Here is a 7,217-nt window from a genome sequence, read left to right as displayed (position 1 = left end):
ATGAGATGGTTGTCTTCATAATAATTATGTATCAGTAGATTTAAAAAAAAAATAAAATCACTTGATTGAATCAGGCTGATGATTGTGGACTGTGGAATGTTGTCCCACTCATCTTCATTGGCTGCGCGAAGTTGCTCGATATTGGCAGGAACTGGAAAATGCAGTCGTAAACGTCAATCCAGAGCATCCCAAACATGCTCAATGGATGACATGTCTGGTGAGTATGCAGGCCACGGAAGAACTGGGACATTTTCAGCTTCCAGGAATTGTGTAGAGATCTTTGCAACATGGTGCCGTGCATAGTCATGCTGAAACATGAGGTGATGGCAGCAGATGAATGGTACCACAAGGATCTCGTCATCTCTGTGCATTCATTTTCTGTAGCTTATGCCTGCCCATACCATAATACCACCGCCACCAAGGGGCACTCTGTTCACAATGTTGACATCAGCAAAACGCTAGCCCACACAACGCCTGGTAGTTGAAACTGGGATTCATCCACAAAGTGGCCATCGAAGGTGAGCATTTGCCCACTGAAGTCGGGAGTTTGATGCAGAAATTCGTAGGTTGTGCAAACCCACAGTTTGATCAGCTGTAAGGGGGGCTCATCTCAAACTATCCCGCAGGTGATGAAGCCAGATGTGGAGCTCCTGGGCTGGCATGGTTACACATGGTCTGCAGTTGTGAGGCCGGTTGGACGTACTTTCAAATTCTCTAAAATTATTTGAGGTGGCTTATGGTAGAGAAATTAACATTAAATATTCTGGCAATAGCTCTGGTGGCCATTCCTGCAGTCAGCATTCCAATTGCACGCTCCTTCAAAATGGAGACATCTGTGGCATTGTGTTAGGTGACAAAACTGCTCATTTTATTTTTCCCAGCACAAGGTGCACCTGTGTAACGATCGTGCTGTTTAATCACAGATTTCCCTCGTTAACAAAATAATCTCCCCCAAGTTAGGAGTTAAGTTTTCCATCACCACCACACACAGTTGGTGCTTAGTTATTTCCTAATTCCTGCTGTTTAATCAGTTTCTTGATATGTCACACCTGTCAGGTGGATGGATTATCATGGAAAAGGAGAAATGCTCAATAACAGTGATGAAAATATTTTTGCACAAAATTTGAGAGAAACAAGCTTTTTGTGCGTTTGGACATTTTTGGGAATCTTTTATTTCAGCTCATGAAACATGGGACCAAAACTTGACATGTTGCAATTTATATTAGTGTTCAGTATAGAACTATATATATTTCTATCTATAGGATTAATGCAAGTACATAACAGCTGTTATGATATGGGTGATTTGTAACAAATCTATTGCCCCAGAGCAAGAACGTGCTACATTATATTCTGAAGTGAGGCTAATCATAGACACATACTGTAAATAAAGTAGTGATATAACCCACACAAACATTTAAAACAAATATCCATAAACAATTGTGAGAACCATTGAGGTAAGTCTCTGTGACAACATCTTGGCCGTTCTCCTGTTTACATGGGAACGGAATGCATGGACACATTGTGTACTATGAACGTATTCCAGGAAGGAACCACCTCCTCCGGGAAGGAAACACCTCCAGACAGGCTGCAGTGACAGAGAAAGTCTCCAGCTTGACCAATGCACACTTGTAGGTGTGAGGCTTTAATCTATTTTCTAATTCTGTACCAACTCAGGGATTATAATGATTTTTGTTCTTCCTTCCCAGTCCTCCTTTTCGCTTCTGTTGCACCTCCAGTCTGAAATGCAAGTAAAGAACTTATACTTTAGGATACAAATGGTCCATTGCAAGTTAAAAAAAAAAAAATTAATCTTTTTTTTTTAACCTTTATTTAACCAGGCAAATCAGTTAAGAACAAATTCTTATTTTCAATGACGGCCTAGGAACAGTGGGTTAACTGCCTGTTCAGGGGCAGAACGACAGATTTGTACCTTGTCAGCTCGGGGGTTTGAACTTGTAACCTTCCGGTTACTAGTCCAACGCTCTAACCACTAGGCTACGCTGAGGAAAGGTTTGATGGGGAAGTGTTTTACCTTTTTCTCATCAGGAATCTTTTTCCTAGTTTGCCCTCTGGGTTCAGACACTTTTCTTACCATTCTTCATTATGGCACTACAAAGAAAATATGTATATATATGTTTAGTCTCACTTCCATACTATCTGAGTATAAATATAATTATTTGTAATACTCACATAATTTCTGTCTTTGCACAGAAGACAGTTTCTGGGTACACCTCTAACTTTTGGATGCGTTTTATCCTCACAGACTGCATTAGTTTCCCTTTGCATAGACATTTATCAGATCTTCCACCTATTGATTTGAAAGAACAACAGTTAAGATATAGTCCTATTACAAAAAAAAACTAAAGGTAATTGTTATTACTAGCTTTCAACATCTGACTCTGCTATTCACTTATCAAGTCATCCACATCGACACTGTAAATTGTTCTTATGGTACATATTAAATAACATAATGATAAGAATGTATTAAATGAACACATGAAATAGAAATGGGAGATATACAAATGTCCACTATTAATTGAAGAAGCCTACTTACCAGGGGATTGAGCAAGTCCAGCTCCGAAGACTGTGACACAAAACAGGATCAACGTTGCTGTCCTCATGTTTGTTTGAAGTGTGTGCTACTGCTGAGAGCAGGTCAGATGTCTTTATGAGTGGCTAGTGGTTTCACTTTCCATTTTAAGCTCAGCTAATGACCTGTACAATGATAGGATAGTACCACAATCAGTTTTCTTCCACGCCCTGCAGAGAAAATCCCCAGCAATAGCAGCATTTCCCTTTCAAAAAATAATGTCAGCTCTGTGGTTTAATTCCCATTGATTGAAGCAGTCAGAGGGGATGAAGCAGTTTATGCCAACAACAAATCTAAACATGTTCTATTCTGCAAAACATGGTTTCAAACCTCTTCTCAGGGACTCCCAGCCATTCCATATCTTTGAACTTCCCCACTCTAGCACAAGTGATTCAACTTGTCATCAAGCCCTGGGGCTACAATAAAATAGTGAAACATCTGTGGGTCCAAGAGGAGAGGTTTGAAAACCATTGTTGGATTCTAGCTTGAAATATACTTATTCATGTTACCGTACTAGAACTTACTGATTACGTTACATGTATGAGGAATGTTAGGGGTCAAGAGGAACTTATCAGAACTCAGGATACCCAGATGCAGACAGGAGGCAGGCAGAAGACAGGTCAAATGCAGGCAGAAGGACATAATCCAGGGCAGAGTCAATAAGGTACAGAACAGCAGGCATGCTCGGGGACAGGACGGGCAGAGATTCGTAAATGGGTCAGTCAGGCAGGTACAGAACGGCTGGCAGGTAAAGAACGGCAGGCAGGCTCGGGGTCAGGGCAGGCAGAATGGTCAGAACCGAGGAAACAAGACTTGATAATGTAGGGAGACAGGAAAACACGCTGGTAAGACCTGACAAGACCAGATGAACTGGCAACCGACAAACAGAGAACACAGTTATAAATACACTGGGGATAATGAGGAAGATGTGTGACACCAGGAGGGCGGTGGAGACATGCACAAAGGCAGGTGAAACAGATCAGGGTGTGACAGAATTAGATGTGTGGAAAGTTACTGATTGAGAACAGGGAAGTGCACAAAGTTGATATTCTGTTCAAATATGTTATTATTGAATATGAATGTTCCTAAGGAGGGAGGCAAAGGGAAACAGTCTAGTATCAGTTCTTGATAAGACAGACGAGTTGCTGAGGAATCAGGACCATGAGGGATGTGGAATTCAACTCGAGATAAGGTCAACAGATGAAGAGAGAAGACACTGCTGGGAAGGGGGGCCATCCGATTCTAGACCTCACACATTTCCACACCTTTGAGGGTCCTAGATTTTGGCAGGGCCATGACAATACCAGTAAGAGGAACCTACAGTGTTATGGACTAACAGAGAATAATGTCCATCTTAAACATGCAAGAAGATAACTACGCCTTGTCGGAAGGTATAAATATGTGCTGGTATGTTGTCTTTGCAGCTGTATGACCCAGTGGGTGAATAAACTTGGTTTGAGTTTTACTCTGTTCAGAACCTAACACCACGGACGGAGCACTTGATTCAGTAATACATATTTGTTCTATCATTGCCATCTCAATCTTGATTGTACACCGCACCACTGAAACATCTTTACATAATCCCACCCCACAGAATTCTCAAAAGGTTATGTCTCATCCATACCATTTCTATGGCTGTTATGGGCAATGTCAAGAGCTGATCAAAAACAGTGGTACTGAATGCTTGCACTAACTTAAACTTGACAGACACACACTTAATTTGAAGACCAACATCCTACTTTATAATATAGAATGCAGGGGTGTGTACTGAACATGTAACCATTATAAAACAAAATGGTCTACGGTCAAATGCATCTATAGTTTTTAATGAAGTGGTCGCTGCATTCATTTAGATTATTTCAACATAGTCTAGATCAGTCCACAGGTTGCAGTGGTCGCTGCATTCATTTAGATTATTTCAACATAGTCTAGATCAGTCCACAGGTTGCAGTGGTCGCTGCATTCATTTATATTATTTCAACATAGTCTAGATCAGTCCACAGGTTGCAGTGGTCGCTGCATTCATTTAGATTATTTCAACATAGTCTAGATCAGTCCACAGGTTGCAGTGGTCGCTGCATTCATTTAGATTATTTCAACATAGTCTAGATCAGTCCACAGGTTGCAGTGGTCGCTGCATTCATTTATATTATTTCAACATAGTCTAGATCAGTCCACAGGTTGCAGTGGTCGCTGCATTCATTTATATTATTTCAACATAGTCTAGATCAGTCCACAGGTTGCAGTGGTCGCTGCATTCATTTAGATTATTTCAACATAGTCTAGATCAGTCCACAGGTTGCAGTGGTCGCTGCATTCATTTAGATTATTTCAACATAGTCTAGATCAGTCCACAGGTTGCAGTGGTCGCTGCATTCATTTACATTATTTCAACATAGTCTAGATCAGTCCACAGGTTGCAGTGGTCGCTGCATTCATTTAGATTATTTCAACATAGTCTAGATCAGTCCACAGGTTGCAGTGGTCGCTGCATTCATTTAGATTATTTCAACATAGTCTAGATCAGTCCACAGGTTGCAGTGGTCGCTGCATTCATTTATATTATTTCAACATAGTCTAGATCAGTCCACAGGTTGCAGTGGTCGCTGCATTCATTTAGATTATTTCAACATAGTCTAGATCAGTCCACAGGTTGCAGTGGTCGCTGCATTCATTTAGATTATTTCAACATAGTCTAGATCAGTCCACAGGTTGCAGTGGTCGCTGCATTCATTTAGATTATTTCAACATAGTCTAGATCAGTCCACAGGTTGCAGTGGTCACTGCATTCATTTAGATTATTTCAACATAGTCTAGATCAGTCCACAGGTTGCAGTGGTCGCTGCATTCATTTATATTATTTCAACATAGTCTAGATCAGTCCACAGGTTGCAGTGGTCACTGCATTCATTTAGATTATTTCAACATAGTCTAGATCAGTCCACAGGTTGCAGTGGTCGCTGCATTCATTTAGATTATTTCAACATAGTCTAGATCAGTCCACAGGTTGCAGTGGTCGCTGCATTCATTTAGATTATTTCAACATAGTCTAGATCAGTCCACAGGTTGCAGTGGTCGCTGCATTCATTTAGATTATTTCAACATAGTCTAGATCAGTCCACAGGTTGCAGTGGTCGCTGCATTCATTTATATTATTTCAACATAGTCTAGATCAGTCCACAGGTTGCAGTGGTCGCTGCATTCATTTAGATTATTTCAACATAGTCTAGATCAGTCCACAGGTTGCAGTGGTCGCTGCATTCATTTATATTATTTCAACATAGTCTAGATCAGTCCACAGGTTGCAGTGGTCGCTGCATTCATTTAGATTATTTCAACATAGTCTAGATCAGTCCACACGTTGCATATACATTTTTTAGTATCTCACTATTGTGTTCTATGTTGGTAGGTCTAATAAACAAATATATTGTATACATTGATAATATTATTTTGTCAGAAATTCAAGCCGTTGATACAGTTGTGTACTCTATCGCCCGCCCTGCTGATCGTGCTCTATCTGAACTACATTATGTTTTCATTATTTTGCATCAAATATTTATGGATCTTAAATTATTATACAATACACAATATCTCACCCTTTAATGAAAGGAAAATGTCCTTTCCATCCATCACCACGGTCTGTCACAAAGAAATGTAATGTCTGAAAAAAACATGTATTATTTTATAGTCTTTCCTACAATGATGGTATGTTATAAAGTTTGTAATAATGTACAACTGCAGGCCTCCAAGGTTTTTACATAAAACACTCGTGATACATGTTTAAATATTAGTCAATTGGTAATTCATTCTAACATGTTTTAAAAAAGGTTGTACTATATATTTTGGAATTAAATCAATGGTTTTAAAACAGTATCTCACCCTTTAACGAAGGGAAAATGTCCTTTCCAGCCATCACCCCGGTCTGTCGCGAAGGAAAAAGACACGGAAAATCAGGGTGCGTGTGACGGAGCAGCAGGAGGGTGTGTGCGTTTCAAAAACAAAAATGGGCGCGTGTGTGTGTGTGTTCAACAGGGCCCAACCATGTAGCCCCATTCTATCTGTAGAGAATCGTTTGAAACCAATGTTTGCACTATCATGCAAACGGCATGTCCAGATATCTGCCGACCCCCCGGGGTTAAACATTGATATCTCTAATCAGCGTCCGGTGCCCCCCACCCCAGGTTGTAGACAAAATGTCTCGACATCCCCTCCTGTTGTTTGAATTCACCGCCTTTGTTCTCTAAACCAAATATACAGGGTGTTGCATACATGATATCTCCCGAAAAAATGCCACCACGGCCCTGTAAACTCATTCCGTACTTTCGCAAGTTAGGGAGCATATACTTTAACACTGTTACCACAGCTTTAGCGCAAACCCACAGGCCCGAATATTTAGCTGCCAGGACAGATTAAAAAAGAGATGTGAATAAGTGAATCCCTCCTAATGGATATTTCTGAAGGCTACTGGACATAAGTGATTGGGAAGCGACTGTTAGACGTGGATTCTCAGAAGCAAACTGCGCCCTGTCCTTTACGTAGCCATTCACGATCACACCATTTTCGGCGTAGGTTCAAATAATCACATACCCAATAATATTTATATATTAAAAAACGAAAAGTGTGCACT

The 7,217-nt window shown here is 40.5% G+C and overlaps 1 pseudogene; it reads right to left on the bottom strand.

Moving 5' to 3' along the window:
• Positions 1 to 1,138: 1,138 nt before the first annotated feature.
• LOC115120184 (permeability factor 2-like) lies at positions 1,139 to 6,512 on the bottom strand (annotated as a pseudogene).
• Positions 6,513 to 7,217: the final 705 nt, after the last annotated feature.

Source organism: Oncorhynchus nerka, linkage group LG19 (genome assembly GCF_034236695.1).
Source record: "Oncorhynchus nerka isolate Pitt River linkage group LG19, Oner_Uvic_2.0, whole genome shotgun sequence".
NCBI classification, from domain to species: Eukaryota; Metazoa; Chordata; class Actinopteri; order Salmoniformes; family Salmonidae; genus Oncorhynchus; species Oncorhynchus nerka.
The sequence above is the reverse complement of the archived record's forward strand: the minus strand, read 5'-3'. Positions and strand labels throughout refer to the sequence as shown.